We start from the raw sequence: 17,265 nt of genomic DNA on the forward strand, positions 1-17,265 counted from the left end.
ATGAATAAACTTTTTCTATTGTTTCACTTGAACATGAAAGTCACCTGGACTACACAGTGTGCTGTGTTTAAACAGCAGCGGGGATTTTTTTAAATGAGACTCTACTTAATGATGTTTCCACTTTTATCATCTCCAAAAGAGGCTTCAGAAAAGTATTCTCATATCATCACCCACAAAATCAATCCCAAAGTCTCCACTTTCAACATTTTATTCCTCATTTCAAGATCTAAACCAGAATTGAGGTAACCATGAAATTTCCCCCACCCTCAACCTTGGGTATCCAAAAAAGAACAAGAAGTAAGGAAATTGTGTCAAGAAACCTGGGTCTTTACCTCAACTCTTGAAACAACCATCTGTGTGGTTATTAACCTCTCTGGGCCTCAGTTTCCACATCTGCAAAATGAGGGAATTGGACTTCCCTCATTTTGAACGCCATCCCTCTAGCTATAAAAATCCACGACACTAAAATAAATAATTTTTAACAGCAAATTCACTGAAACAACTTCATTTACAGACTCAGTCAAGTCAGTCCCTGCCTTGACATTAGGAAGACTTTGTCTGATCAGGCTGTGGGGAGGAAGTAGGAGATTGGAGACTTAAGAGAAAAGAAGAATTCAGTGACTGCATTTACTTGCAAGAAAGTAAATTTATATTTGGAATTTGGAACAAATTGAGATGGGCAAGATGCAGTGATTGTTGGTCCTTCTCTACATTGACAGCAGGTATGAGTGCTGGGACACTCTCTGAGGTCAGATCCCATCGCTGGCCCCATGATACCTTAAGTAAAGTTAGGAGATTAGGCACAAAGCTTCAGTCTTATGCCCCCTGCTACTGCATCGCTTCCTGAGACTCACAACTATTCCACTCAGTGAGCAATACCTACAGTTTATTTCATAACTCAGTACAGTCTCTGCTGTGCAAATGCAAACATCCCAAGGTGAGAGTGTATTCAGTTTTTCCTCAGTGTACATGAGTTTATAGACCCTTTCCTCAGATAACATTTTGATGAGAAAAGAGAAGAGATTACTTCACCATCAGGGGTTAAAAAGTGGGTAACCAAGAGGGTAGAAGGCAAAAGAAACTGGCCCTAAACCCAGATTTTTAGTTCACAACAGATCTGCATAGGTGCCATTGTTCGCAAGAGATCTAAGTACTGTTCTGCAAAGGATAAGAACAGCCTAAAACCTGGCTTAGAGAATGGTGAGAATCCATCTTTAACCAAATAAAGTTGGTAATAAGTCTGGTCAAGAAAAGTACTGAGAAGCTAAAATCTTACTATCTATCATTATCACAGGGTGAGGGGTGGAAATTTACCAAATAACTCAACCCTCATCTAAACTCCAACACATCTCTTGATTTTAACTATTTTGACTATAATCTTTCTAAGCCTATTAGTAGGGTGACCATATAATTTACCAAACCAATGGGGACACTTTCAAGAATGAAAGGGAATGCTATTTTTTACAGTGCCAGGGCTTGTGTAAACCAGGACTATCCCAGGAAAACCAGATGTATGGTTACCCACAGTAACTCTCCTATGTTCTTGGATGGGGTATTCTATATAAAGTAACTTTTCCACTATGATCCAAGTCATGAACACTCATTCCACTCTGTTGAAATGCAGTGATGTCCTCTGGATTTAGCGTATTCTGTACTGCTACACCACTGGACCTCACACCCTAGTCGGCATCAGAATCACCAGAGGGCTTGTTTGATTGCTGAGCTCCACCCTCAGAGTCTCTGATTCAGTCAGTCTGGGGTTGGGCCTGAGCATTCGTATTTCTAAATTTACAAGTGATCTTGATGCTGCTGGTCCAGGCATCACACTTTGAGAAGCACACACTGTACTCAGTGATCTCAGACAGCTGTCCCTTTCTTTCTTCGTTCTTATGCCTGCATTTTGTAGTCCGTCAGCATCTGGTCTCAGCTGTCAGCTATCAGTATACCTGTCCCTAACGAGCTTAGTCTTCTAATTCCTTTTATTATTTTTTATTAATTCCTTTTATTAATTCTATTCCTATTATTAATTCCTTTTATTATTTCTAAGGTGTTTCTTCTAATTTCCTATTGATTCAGAAAATAAACATGCAAGTTTATTAGAACCCTCTTTAAAATAAGTGCATAAATAGGCTTATTTATTCATTTCTTCATTCGACCAACATGTATTCGAGTTTTCTCCAGGCTATCACTCAGAGAAAAGGCCTGAGCTGCATCTATTTTGGCTACTCACATACCTTGCTTGCTTTCTTTTCTGACTCCTAGCTGAGCTTCAAAGAAGTATTTTTTTTCCACATAAATGTGGAATAAGTGAGGGATAACTGTAATAGTCATTTAGAGGGCATGTAACTTAAAAGCTATCTATTAAATTTTAACAATGGTTAGATGATATTGCTACAGAGATATTGCCACATAACCTCGCTTTACAGAGAGAACGACATTCATTTTTTACAAAGATTTTCTTGGTAAAGTCTTTACAAAGATATGACAATAACTCATAATGTCCAACCCATATTTGTCATCAACCCTACTCTTGTGAAATTATTGTTATTCACACAATACTGTCATCAAGTCACCACCATGCTTCTTAGTCCATCCACTGCATATTACATAGTGTCAGTTCATATTTAACTGAGACATAGAGATTCTGCTAGAAATAGAATAGAACAAACTCAGCTTTAAAGTAGTCTCAGAGACAGCAAATCCACTTTTAGCCAATAAATCTGCTTTTAGCTAATCTGAGAACTTTGTGGCTGTTGAGCTATAATTATTTCTTTAGTTTTTCACTGCCCCGCAATAGAAATTCCTTGACACCAGGAAGTTGCTCTAATGAAAACTGATGTGGGAGTGATGTGTAAAAGAACAAGAACTCTCACAAGCTCTGAGGAAAAGAGACTCCTCAGTGTTAGGTCCTTTCCAGTCTAGGACGTCAAGACAGAGTATGAGACTATCCAGTTGAATCTCCTGCCCTTCATCCAGTGTGAATGCTGTCAGCGCAGTGCAGGGCAGTGAGCAACTAGGAAGGAACTGGGCTGTAGGGTCAGGCAAACCTGGCCTCAAGATTCTTCTCTGTCACCCACTTATGTGATAAAAAGCCCCAAGACTCTCACTTCCTAGAATTATCCTTTCTTTTACGATCTAAACAAAATGACTCACAGTTTAGCACCTTCCCAATATTTCTGACGATTTTAGGAGGAGAGACATTCATGATCCCACTCTTTCTTGCTCTAAATTCTTACTCCAAATTCAATTCTCCATCCCCACTCATATCTTCTCTCCTGTAACCACTCTCCTCCCTCTTCCTCACTTCACCCTAAACATGGGCCACACAACCAAAGCACTTTCCACGCAAGACTCTTAAGTGTAACAAGGTTTTACTAAGTTTTGACTGCAACCAAGAATAATCCAACATGGTGCAAAAAAGAGCTTTGAATTCAATGCATATCTCACTGTCCCTAAAAATGCTTTGACCATTTTCATTCAGATGGTCTTTCTTCTTCAGGTGCTGACGTGCTACTGGGTGCCTGGCCATACTCGGTCTCCAAGCACTCTCTCCATTCTCTTCATTCCTATGTCTTCCAGAAATCCTGTCCTCCTCTCAAGTCACTAGTGTGCAATCTAGGCATTTCAGTTACTTGATTATGCAGAGCCATTTGGTTTCTCAAACTCTATCTTAGACTGGTTGTTGGGTCCTTTAAATATCCAAAAACAAGCTCTCCACTCCTGAAATTAATTATATTGCTATCCTGGAATTTTAATGCAACAACCATAGTCATCCTTTTAAATAGCATATTTTTCCTTTACATGACAGTAGCCACACGAATGTGTACAAGCCAATTAATTCAGCTGAGCCTCAGTTTAGTCACCTATTCATTTGGTTGTTATGAAGATGAAATGTAAAAGCCCAGCATAACACTTGCCAAATGGTAGCTGCTGATATTATTAAGCATCATAAATTTCCATTGGAAAGGGTAATTAACAACAGTACCACTTGAGTAGTATTTGCCAACACTCACGGCCAGTAGCTGACGTGCCAAACTGAAGCTGAGATACCACTCTCTGGTATCCTGATCCCCTGGGCACCATGTTTTCAAGAAAATACATAGTTAGAAATATTAGGGAAATCATCTCATCCAAGAGCTAAAAATATCACTACCCTCTCCCAATAGCAAGGGATGGTATTCTAGCTTGCTTATGTTGTTTATGTCTTTCTCTCAGAGAGGAGCACAGAGCTGGACAGAGGCCCAGCTATGTGCTACACACTTGTGCGATCCATTGCCTGCCACCATGTATCTGCTCTGAGAACAGACTGCAGTACAGTTTTACAAGGATTTTAATTTCCCAGTGAAACAAAAGTTGGTCTGTAGATAATCTGCAAATCATTTCGGTCAACAGATGAGTTAATGTCAGATAATGTCAATGAATTGAATTAATGTCAATGAAAAAGTCAAATTTAAGGCAGATACCAGGGGGTAGGCTTGAATTAGGTCCTATTAGCCTAATCCTTGTTCCCAGGTTACCCTCACATCAAAGTGACTCAAGGCTTTCTCTGGGCAAAAATCTCTCTCTCTCTCATACACTTTTTACAAGTTCCAAGATGATTCCTACTCTCACAGACCTTCCCCTGAACCATAACCCAAGTGCTCACTTACAGAGGAGCTGGTCTCAGTACTTCTGGCTTGGTGGTACATGTACTGTGCACCAGCTATGTGCCAGGCTCTCTGCTACATGCTTCACCTGCATAATCTCAATTATTTTCTCAGCAACACAATGAGATAGATATTATACCCGCTTTAAAACAGAAGACTGATACTCAGAGAAGGAAAGGTACTTGAACATGGCCACACAATCAGTAGGTAAATAAACAGGATTCATATTCAGGTCTGTCAGATGTCAAGTCTCATGTTTTTCACCACAAGATTCACCGTGTGTGAGACCATCAACTATTAGCGCAAAAAAGATTTCTACCTAGACTCAAAGAACTCTAGAATTCTTAGTGTGGAACTCCTCACTGTCTAAAATACTTCCAAATATGTTTATCTCTACCAAACTGGGAATAGCGTGGCATTCCTGTGGAATGCAGGAATAGTCCACCATTTTTGGCTAATTCAATAAATTATAAGGTGTTATCCAGTAAAACATGAGCAATTCATATATTTTGAGCCCTAGGCACCACCTCAACAATGGAGTAATCATTCCCAAACCTTGTTCTTTCCAGTTCAGCTTACATCATGGTGCCCTTTATTGTTCTAATGGCCAACTCTCATTATGGCATTCGTTTTCTTAAAACTGACTTTTTACCCTCTGAAGTGCCTCTGCTTAGCTTTCAAGTCCCTGTACAATTTGGCCCCAGTGTAATGTTTCAGTTTCATCTTCCACAGGTCCTCACACCTAGATGGCCTCCCAGTCAAGCAAAACCACTCAAGACGAACCTCACATGCCCTGAGCCTTTATTCTACAATTTAAAGTGTCCTAGGGACTTCCCTGGTGGTCCAGTGGTTAAGATCTGCCTGCCAATGCAGGGGACACGGGTTCGATCCCTGGTCCGGGAAGATCCCACATGCCGCGCAGCAACTAAGCCCACATGCCACAACTACTGAGCCTGCACTCTAGAGCCCACATGCCACAATTACTGAGCTCACGTGCCACAACTACTGAAGCCCACACGCCTAGAGCCTTTGCTCTGCAACAAGAGAAGCCACCGCAATGAGAAGCCTGAGCACCGCAATGAAGAGTAGCCCTGGCTCACTGCAACTAGAGAAAGCCCACGCTCAGCAATGAAGACCCAACGCAACCAAAAATAAATAAATAATAAATTTATTTTAAAAATAAAAATAAAATAAAATGTCCTAGTTCAGGATTGAAGTGAGAGTAAATTTCTCTGCAATAAAAAGCAACAGGGACTTCTCTGGTGGCCCAGTGGTTAAGACTCTATGCTCCCAATGTAGGGGGCATGGTTTTGATCCCTAGTCAGTGAACTAAGATCCCACATGCCGCATGGTGCGGCCAAAAAAAAAAAAAAAAAGCAACAGAAATTTACCGTAGTGAGATACCACTTCACACCTACTAGGATTGCTATAATCAAAAAAGTGGAAAATAACAAGTGATGGCAAGATATAGAGAAATCAGAACCTTCATGCATTGCTAGTGGGAACGTAAAATGGTACAGCCACTGTAGTTTCTCAAAGAGTTAAACATACAACTACCATATGACTCAACAATTCCACTCCTAAGCATATATACAAAAGAACTGAAAGGAAGGACTGGAACAGATATCTGTACGCCAATGTTCATAGCAGCACTATTCACAATAGCCAAAAGGTGGAGACAAACCAAATGTCCATCAGTAGAAGAACAGCTAAACAAAACATGGTATAGACATACAATGGAATATTGTTCAGCCATAAGAAGGAATGAAACTTTGATATATGCTACACTATGCATGGACTTTGAAAAGATTATGCTTATTGAATTAAGCCAGACACAAAAGCCACATATTTTATGATTTCACTTATATGAAATATCCAGAATAGGCAGATCAGTAGACCTAGAGAGCAGCTTAGTGGTTGCCAAGGACTAGGATGAGGGGTATGGAGTGTGATTGCTTACTGAGGACAGAGTTACTGTTTGGGGTGATGGGAACTAGATAGTGCTGATGGTCGCACAACATTGTAAATGTACTAAATGGCACTGAATTTTACACTTTAAAATGGTTTAAATGATAAATTTTGTAATTTTTATCACAATAAAACATTTAAAAGTTTATAGAAATGACTCATAAAAACTGCTCTATTTATTCTCTAACTCATTTATCCAAGGATGCTTGCCTTGAGGAGAAATGGATCCCAAGCTTAATGTAATGATTATTTATTTGGAATTGATAAAAACAAAAATCAGTGTCAAAGTGAAGGAACTGGGTCCCTTTGTTTTTGTTATTAAAACTCCAGGCATAATGATTGACGTGGTATGCAGCTGTGATTGGTAGTATTAATATTTTGAGAAATTTATCAAATTAGTCAAGGTGAACTAGATTCAAATCAAATCAATAAATAATCAATCATCCATGAGAAATATTCAAAGGGTTTTTTAAGTTTTATATCTATATTCCTGAGAAGCTCTCTGACTATGAATCTGGGGCCCAATCCCCCCAATAATAGTTACATTTCAGACATTCATCCACTGCCACCAATTACCTATTAATCAGTGGTAAAGAAAGAAAAACACTTTGCAGTCTAGGCAAATCCAAAGAGAAGGACAGCCTTGGTAAATTCTCACTTTTTAGGAACTGGTAACCAACCAGAAAAATTGTTCAGCACAGCAAATTCAGTACAACAGTTAGTTTCTGTAAAAATGGATTCTCCTTCCAGACAACTTAAATGAACAAACATAATCAAATGAGAAAATATGCATTTCTCCTACCATTCACGGCAATGCTCTGCATAAAATTTGCAGTAATTTCGGTTTCAGCCATTTGCTAGGAAATATGATATTATCCCTGGAGTCATTACAATCAGTTGGAACAGAGATGCCAGAAAAAACACTGTACAATTTAATGTGTGGCACTGTTTCCCTTTTTTTTCTGATGGTTATTGCTTTTTGAACACCAGTTCTGACTCCAGGACCTTTCAAAATTATTCACTCAAATATTATTATCTGAAGCTCTGGTGCTGGACAGGACAGAGCACACATTGCATGGAAGAAATAGCAGTGGCTTTTGAAGCCAGAAGATTCAGATTAAAATCCTTCCCCTGAAAAAAGGATCTACAAAAACAAACCCATAACAATTAAGAAAATGGTAATAGGAACATACATACAAATAATTACCTTAAATGTGAATGGATTAAATACTCCAACCAAAAGACACAGGCTCGCTGAATGGATACAAAAACAAGACCCATATATATGCTGTCTACAAGAGACCCACTTCAGACCTAGGGACACATTCAGACTGAAAGTGAGGGGATGGAAAAAGATATTCCAGGCAAATGGAAATCAAAAGAAAGCTGGAGTAGCAATACCCATACCAGATAAAATAGACTTTAAAATAAAGAATGTTACAAGAGACAAGGAAGGACACTACATAATGATCAATGGATCAATCCAGGAAGAAGATATAACAATTATAAATATATATGCACCCAACATAGGAGCACCTCAATACACAAGGCAACTGCTAACAGCTATCAAAGAGGAAATCGACAGTAACACAGTAATGGTGGGGGATATTAACACCTCACTTACACCAATGGACAGATAATCCAAAATGAAAATCAATAAGGAAACACAAGCTTTAAATGACACAGTAGACTAGATAGATTTAATTGATATTTATAGGACATTCCATCCAAAATCAGCAAGTTACACTTTCTTCTCAAGTGCACATGGAACATTCTCCAGGATAGATCACATCTTGGGTCACAAATCAAATCTCAGTAAATTTAAGAAAATTGAAATCATATCAAGCATCTTTTCTGACCACAACGCTATGAGATTAGAAATCAATTACAGGGGAAAAAACGTAAAAAACACAAACACATGGAGGCTAAACAATACGTTACTAAATAACCAAGAGATCACTGAAGAAATCAAAGAGGAAATCAAAAAATACCTAGAGACAAAAGAAATGAAAACACGATGATCCAAAACCTATGGGATGCAGCAAAAGCAGTTCTAAGAGGGAAGTTTATAGCTATACAAGCCTACCTTAAGAAACAGGAAACATCTCAAATAAACAATCTAACCTTGCACCTAAAGGAACTAGAGAAAGAAGAACAAACAAAACCCAAAGTTAGCAGAAGGAAAGAAATCATAAAGATCAGATCAGAAATAAATGAAATAGAAACAAAGAAAACAATAGCAAAGATCAATACAACTAAAAGCTGGTTCTTTGAGAAGATAAACAAAATTGATAAACCATTAACCAGACTCATCAAGAAAAAGAGGGAGAGGACTCAAATCAATAAAATTAGAAATGAAAAAGGAGAAGTTACAACAGACACCGCAGAAATACAAAGCATCCTAACAGACTACTACAAGCAACTCTATGCCAATAAAATGGACAACCTGGAAGAAATGGACAAATTCTTAGAAAGGTAAAACCTTCCAAGACTGAACCAGGAAGAAACAGAAAATATGAACAGACCAATCACAAGTAATGAAATTGAAACTGTGATTAAAAATCTTCCAATAAACAAAAGTCCAGGACCAGTTGACTTCACAGGTGAATTCTATCAAACATTTAGAGAATAGCTACCTTCTTCTGATACCCATCCTTCTCAAACTCTTCCAAAAAACTGCAGAGGAAGGAACACTACAAAACTCATTCTATGAGGCCACCATCACCCTGATACCAAAACCAGACAAAGATACTACAAAAAAAGAAAATTACAGACCAATATCACTGATGAATATAGATACAAAACTCCTCAACAAAATACCAGCAAACAGAATCCAACAACACATTAAAAGGATCCTACACAATGATCAAGTGGGATTTATCCCAGGGTGCAAGGATTCTTCAATATACACAAATCAATCGATGTGTTACACCATATTAACAAATTGAAGAAGAAAAACCATATGATCATCTCAATAGATGCAGAAAAAGCTTTTGACAAAATTCAACACCCATTTATGATAAAAACTCTCCAGGAAGTGAGCATAGAGGGAACCTACCTCAACATAATAAAGGCCATGAACGACAAACCCACAGCAAACATCATTCTCAATGGTGAAAAACTGAAAGCATTTCCTCTAAGATCAGGAACAAGACAAGGATGTCCACTCTAGCCCCTATTATTTAACATAGTTTTGGAAGTCCTAGCCACAGCAATCGGAGAAGAAAAAAAATACAAATTGGAAAAGAAGAAGTAAAACTGTCACTGTTTGCAGATGACATGATACTATACATAGAGAATCCTAAAGATGCCACCAGAAAACTACTAGAGCTAATCAATGAATTTGGTAAAGCTGCCAGATACAAAATTAATGCACAGAAATCTCTTGCATTCCTATATACTAAGGATGAAAAATCTGAAAGAGAAATTGAGGAAACACTCCCATTTACCATTGCAACAAAAAGAATAAAATACCTAGGAATAAACCTACCTAAGGAGACAAAAGACCTGTATGCAGAAAACTATAAGACACTGATGAAAGAAATTAAAGATGATACCAACAGATGGAGAGATATACCATGTTCTTGGATTGGAAGAATCAATATTGTGAAAATGACTATACTACCCAAAGCAATCTACAGATTCAATGCAATCCCTATCAAATTACCAATGGTATTTTTTACAGAACTAGAACAAAAAAATCTTAAAATTTTTATGAAGACACAAAAGACCCCAAATAGCCACAGCAGTCTTGAGGGAAAAAAACAGAGCTGGAGGAATCAGACTCCCTGACTTCAGACTATATTACAAAGCTACAGTAATCAAGACAATATGGTACTGAGCTACAAAAAACAGAGCTACAGATCAATGGAACAGGATAGAAAGCCCAGAGATAAACCCACGCACCTATGGTCTACTAATCTATGACAAAGGAGGCAAAGATATACAATGGAGAAAAGACAGCCTCTTCAATAAGTGGTGCTGGGAAAACTGGACAACTACATGTAAAAGAATGAAATTAGAACACTCCCTAACACCATACACAAAAATAAACTCAAAATGGATTAGAGACCTAAATGTAAGACCTGACACTATAAAACTCTTAGAGGAAAAGGAAGAACACTGTTTGACATAAATCACAGCAATATCTTTTTTGATCCACTTCCTAGAGTAATGGAAATAAAAACAAAAATAAACAAATGGGACCTAATGAAACTTAAAATCTTTTGCAAAGCAAAGGAAACTACAAACAAGACAAAAAAACAACCCTCAGAACAGGAGAAAATATTTGCAAATGAATCAATGGACAAAGGAGTCATACCCAAAATATATTAAACAGCTCATGCAGCTCAATATTAAAAAAAAAAACAACCCAATCCAAAAATGGGCAGAAGACCTAAATAGACATTTCTCCAAAGAAGACATACAGATGGCCAACAAACACATGAAAGAATGCGCAACATCACTAATCATTAGAGAAATGCAAATCAAAACTACAATGAGATATCACCTCACACCAGTCAGAATGGCCATCATCAGAAAATCTACAAACAACAAATGCTGGAGAGGGTGTGGAGAAAAGGGAACCCTCTTGCACTGTTGGTGGGAATGTAAATTGATACAGCCACTATGGAGAAAGATATGGAGGTTCCTTAAAAAACTAAAAATAGAATTACCATATGATCCAGCAATCCCACTACTGGGCATATACCCAGAGAAAACCATAATTCAAAAAGACACATGCACCCCCAATGTTCATTGCAGCACTATTTACAGTAGCCAGGTCATGGAAGCAACCTAAATGCCCATCAACAGACAAATGGATAAAGAAGTTGTGGTACATATATGCAATGGAATATTACTCAGCCACAAAAAGGAACAAAATTGGGTCATTTGTAGAGACGTGGATGGAGCTAGAGACTGTCATACAGAGTGAGGTAAGTCAGAAAGAGAAAAACAAATATCGTATATTAACGCATATATGTGGAACCTAGAAAAATGGTACAGATGAACCGGTCTGCAGGGCAGAAATAGAGACATAGAGACACAGATGTAGAGAACAAATGTATGGACACGAAGGGGGGGAAGTAGCGGTGGCGGGGGGGGGGGTTGGTGTTGGTGGTGGGATGAATTGGGAAATTGGGGTTGACATATATACACTAATATGTATGAATGGATAACTAATAAGAACCTGCTATATAAAAAAATAAATTAAATAAAATTTAAAAGTTAAAAAAAAAATCCTTCCTCTGCTTCTTACTAGCTGGGGAAACAAGTCCCTTAAACCTAGCGCTTCATGATCCCCATCTGTAAAACAGGAAGGATAGAAGAATCCGTCCTACCTACTTCACAAGATTGCTCTGAAGATTAAAATGAGATGGTGATAGAAAGGAACGAAACTGTTTGTAATGAGGTGGATGGACCTAGGGTCTGTCATACAGAGTGAAGTAAGTCAGAAAGAGAAAAACAAATACCGTATGCTAACGCATGTATATGGAATCTAAAAAAACGGTACTGATGAACCTAGTGGTAGGGGAGGGAAAAAGACGCAGACGTAGAGAACGGACTTGAGGACACAGAGGGGGAAGGGGAAGCTGGGATGAAGTGAGAGAGTAGCACTGACATATATACACTACCAAATGTAAAATGGATGGCTAGTGGGAAGCTTCTGTATAGCACAGGGAGATCAGCTCAGTGCTTTGTGAAGACCTAGAGGGGTGGGATAGGGAGGGTGGGAGGGAGATGCAAGAGGGAGGGGATATGGGGATATATGTATACGTATAGCTGATTCACTTTGTTATACAGCAGAAACTAACACAACATTGTAAAGCAATTATACTCTAATAAAGATATAAATAGAATAAAATAAAATAAAATGAGATAGTGATTGTGAAAGTAAATTGTAAGGGGTCATGTTGAAAATAGCGGTGATGATAATGATAACGGTGCTGATGAACAAGGCAGCAACACAGCCCCTGACTAATAGAAAGGACAATCTATTAAGACATTCACATTCCACTAAGGGCACAGATGTCACTCATCCTGTCCTCACTCCTGGCTGAGAAGTTCTGCTCCTCAAATAAACAAAGGTAACTTACTAGAGGAAAAGTGGGGTAAAGTTTACCTTGTGGCTAGTAATTAATGAAGAATTAAAACACAAAAGTTGAAATATTCATCTATGTTTCTATTTTATTCTAACTGCTTCTACTAAAAAATATAGCTTCCTTTCTTTTAGTTAATAATAATCATTTGAAATTTCTTCTTATTCAGGATAATTTTTAAATATACCACCGCATAAAAAAAATTTACAAAAAGTAAAGTTCAAAAATAAAAACTCATTGATCTCATGTGTTATTTGCTGTTGCTCCCCATCCACTATTGGTTTGAAACTTCTACCATTAGACGTTAATGCATGGTAGAGTCTTTCTCGAAAGCAATAAAATTATGCAGTCTCTTTGCCCCTGAAGTTCTTTTATAGAAATTGATTCCAAAGGAATATTTGTAGATGTTCATCAAGATTTAGCTGTAAAGATTTTCAACACATGCTATTTGCAATATCAGAAAATTGGAAATAACCTAAATGTTCAGCCACTGAGTGGTCATATAACTATGGTATTTCTGGAATTTAAAAAGATTTCCTTTTCTTCATCCAGTTCTGCATTACCTACAATAAGCATCTATTGATCTCATCATAATAAAATACACAATAAATTTTATTTTATGAAAGCAAATTGGTCATTTTGATTACTATAACAAATTTAACAAATGCATGTATTTCATTCCCTCCTGAAACCCCACTAAAATGACAGTAAAGGGAATGTTTTAAGGCATAAAACTACAAGAACAAAGGGCAAAAGGGGAAGCAGCAATAGCCACAAACTTTTGGAAGCTGGTAAGCACATGGATCATTGATAACAGACTTCACAGACTTGAGAAAGCTGAATTCTAAATAGGTACCGGGGAAAGCCAAAAAGGAACTGGATTTACATCACAGATTCTCCCAAAGATTCAGGAATTAACAGCACGAGGCACCTCTGGAATAGACGAAGGGGACCAGCAACAGAAAGACAGCCTGAAAGTCTGCTTAAGAAGCTAGGGCTCCTGGTCCTCTCACGAACCAGCAGAAGGCAACACAGAACCCACCCAGCAAATGGAGAATGAAGAGGCCCTGATGACAGGGAGAGGGACAAAGTCTCAATGACGTGAACACTAGACTCTAAGCTCCATGACGGCACAGAATGTTACCTGCTTTACTGACAACAATTTGTATCGCATGTGCCTGTAACTATATCTCACACGTAGGAGGCACTTGGTAAATATTCGTAGAACATATCGTCTGAGCCCCAGATACAGCATTATCCCCCGGCTTTTCAATTATATGGACCAATAAATTTCCTTTTATGGGTGAGCCATTTGGAGTCAGGTTTCTGTCATTTGCAACTAAGGTTGTGATATATCTAAGATATCACTCTTCTATACAAGTCTACTCTTCCCAAAAATCCGAACCAAAAAAAAAAATATATATATATATATGTATTCCTTAGCTATTCCTTCCCTAGCAAAGCCCATACTCATTAAGTTGCATAATATTCCACCTGCCCTTGTAATAGGTGAAGTAAATCAAAGTGCAGTCGTCTTGTGACTTGAATTAGAAATCATAGCTCTTTGTTACCTGCTTGTTACTTACAACTCAATCCGACCACTCACACCACACTGTAAAGCAACCATACTCCAATAAAAAAATAAAATAATAAAATAAAGTAATAGTAATAACAGGTAAATTTTTTTAAAAAATCCAATCCTTCATTCTCTTCATACCTTCTTCCCTTGTGGTTGTTGAATTGACACTGTTGGAAGATTGTTAAAGAAAAAATCTTACAGAGAGTTTATTTTTTTCTGGTACTATTGCCAGCAACAGGAGAGAGAGCACAGACCATGTCTAGATGCCTGGCTCTGTAGAAACAAAGGGCTGGAGAGTTGGGATGGGGGGATCATAGGCCACCTGTGTTTGCTAATTGGCCTTACCCAAAGGAAAAGTAAACTTCCTCTGATCTTCATGACAAGAAATAGTTTTACAACTTGGATCAAGGAGCCTGAGGGTAGGCTCCTACCCTCCCACTGAGACCACGAGAGAGGGGCTCTATCTCCTTCAATAATTACATTTCAAAGTGAAGGCTCCCAGGTCCTTGAGAAAGACATTCCTGGGCTGTAAAACAGGCAAGAGGCTTTTGAAAAGATTTATTTCTCAAAGGGCCAAGAAAGGACTCATAATGACAAGTTTTCTGAAGTAAATGCTCTAGGAAAAGGTAGGTCAGGGGCCCCAAATCAAGTGGAAGCCTGCCTAAAGCTAAAGGGAACTTTAAGGCCACCTCGATCAAGACCTTAATCAAGCAAACTGCCATTTTTTACAATTCACAAAACCTCTGTCAAAGTGTTGTCGTTTCACTAGATTTCCTCCTAAGAGGAATAAAAACCCTTAGTTTTATTTATTCAGGAAAAATCTGTAAGGAGAGTTAACCTCATGTTCCGCAATAGAACTTATGTTCCCCTGTCTGATGTCCATTGGTCTTCTTGGGACACGGTGAAATCCACCCTGAGTAGAGTATGTAATCTCTCACCCTATGTGATCTCCCACAGAAATTACCCATGAATTCAAACACTGATTGCCACTGCGTGAATACAGTAATGTTGGGTGTTACTAACACAGGGGAAAGATTCGGTAATGGGAATCAGATAAAGGCCTTTCACTGCAGCCACTGAGAAACCCCCTCAAGGGGGAGGCTAATGATGTGCAAAAGCCGTATCAAAGAGGAAACAGAGTTAAGAAGTTGAAGGAAGAAGCTCACTCTTCTCCCAGTCTATCGAACTCCCCCTGGGTTTCCTTCCCTCCCTAGCAGACCCCTTGATCAGTCAACTCAATCACCTGTACCAGCTTCCCTAATTCTCTTACCTCAAGGTCCTTATACCTTAATCCTACCCTATCGATCTCTAAACTTGGATCAATTCAACAGTTTACTTTCTCTACCATTACTGCTACAAAGCTGAGTACTACTGAAGAAATCTCACAACTTCATCTGCTGGCAGTATTACATATGTCAAGCTTCTGTAGACGGAATAATGCCCCCCACAAGGATGTCACGTGCCAACCCCCAGAATCTAGGAACATGTGACCTTATATGGCAAAAGGAATTTTGCAGGTGTGATTAAGTTAAGGGTCTTGAAATTAGGAGATTATCTTGGATTATCCAAGTAGGCCCAAGGGTCAATCAACAGAAAAGTTGGGACAATAGAAGCAGAGAGGGAGCAATGTGCTTTGAAGATGGAGGAAAGGGCCATGAGCCAGACAATGCAGGTGTCCTCTAGAAGCTGGAAAAGGCAAGGATACAAATTCTCCCCCTCAATCTTCCAGAAGCAGCAGAGCCCTGCAGACACCTTAATTCTAGTCCCATAAGACTCATTTCAGACTTCTGAGGCCCAGAACTGTAAGATAATAAGTATGTGTCTTTCCCAGGTGGCTGCCGAAGATGGCAGAGGGGCAGATGGAGCTCGATGGCTGATGCCATCTCCTGGCCAACCAGGGGCATCATGACCAAGGAGGTACTGCTGGGCCAGAAGGTGGTGTTTGTATGCTGTGAGGGCATCAGCATTTCTGGCAATTTCTACAGAAACAAGGGCAGACCATTCGAGGTATGCTGCCCCACAAGACCAAGCGAGACTAGGGTCCCTGGACCACCACAAGGTGTTTGATGGGATCCTGCTGCCCTATGATAAGAATAAGTGGATGATGGTTCCTGCTGCCCTCTAGGTTATGCATCTGAAGTCTATATGAATATTTGCCTACCTGGGGTGCCATGTGATTGGCTGGAAGTACCAGGCAGTGACGGCCACCCTGAAGGAGAAGAGAAACGAAAAGGCCAAGGTCCATTACTGAAAGAGAAAACAGCTCATGAGGCTATGGAAACAGGATGAAAAGAACATGTAAAGAAAATCAACGAATACACAGAGGTGATCAAGAACCATGGACTCCTGGGCTGAGCCCAGTAAAGACTGGTTATTCCTCTTGCTTGGCCTGGCCTGCCCTTCCTTCATCACTGCCCTGGATGTGGGGATCCAGGGGCGGCCATCCAGGGGACAAGACAGCCTGGGACTTAGGAAGCTGGGGGCACAGAAGGGACCTTAGTCACTGTTACCGTTTAAGAAAGGCCTTTCTTTTAAAAATTTACTTTACACAGCTCTAACGGTTGTGCAGACAAAATGTGTCTGTGATCCACTAGTTCATGACAGAGGTTTTAAAAACCAACAGTAGGAACAACTTTAGTTCCAATATTTGCAAAAGTGAGCTGGAAAACTAATTGGAGGAGAACACTGAATTGTGAATGAGGCATCTCTTTCAACTTCTTACATGGTCATATGTTATCCTCTGCAGCTGTTAGAGTGTGAGAGACGCCATGGGACAGCATGAGCCCAGTGTCGCACAGAGCTATTTACAGATGGAGACGGGGAAGACGTGCAACCAAGATCTTAGAGGCATGGCCCTTGTTGCTTCCCGGTATTTTGCGACCAGAGGTGAATAAAGTATAAGGAAGGAAGTAAATAAATAAATAAATCAGTTTTGTTTTAAGCCCATCAAGTTTGTAGTAATTTGTTACAG

At 39.1% G+C, this 17,265-nt stretch overlaps 1 pseudogene; it reads left to right on the forward strand.

The window, feature by feature from the left end:
* Positions 1 to 16,138: 16,138 nt before the first annotated feature.
* LOC114235914 (60S ribosomal protein L13a-like) lies at positions 16,139 to 16,649 on the forward strand (annotated as a pseudogene).
* Positions 16,650 to 17,265: the final 616 nt, after the last annotated feature.

This window comes from Balaenoptera acutorostrata, chromosome 2, assembly GCF_949987535.1.
Source record: "Balaenoptera acutorostrata chromosome 2, mBalAcu1.1, whole genome shotgun sequence".
In the NCBI taxonomy this organism is placed as follows: Eukaryota; Metazoa; Chordata; class Mammalia; order Artiodactyla; family Balaenopteridae; genus Balaenoptera; species Balaenoptera acutorostrata.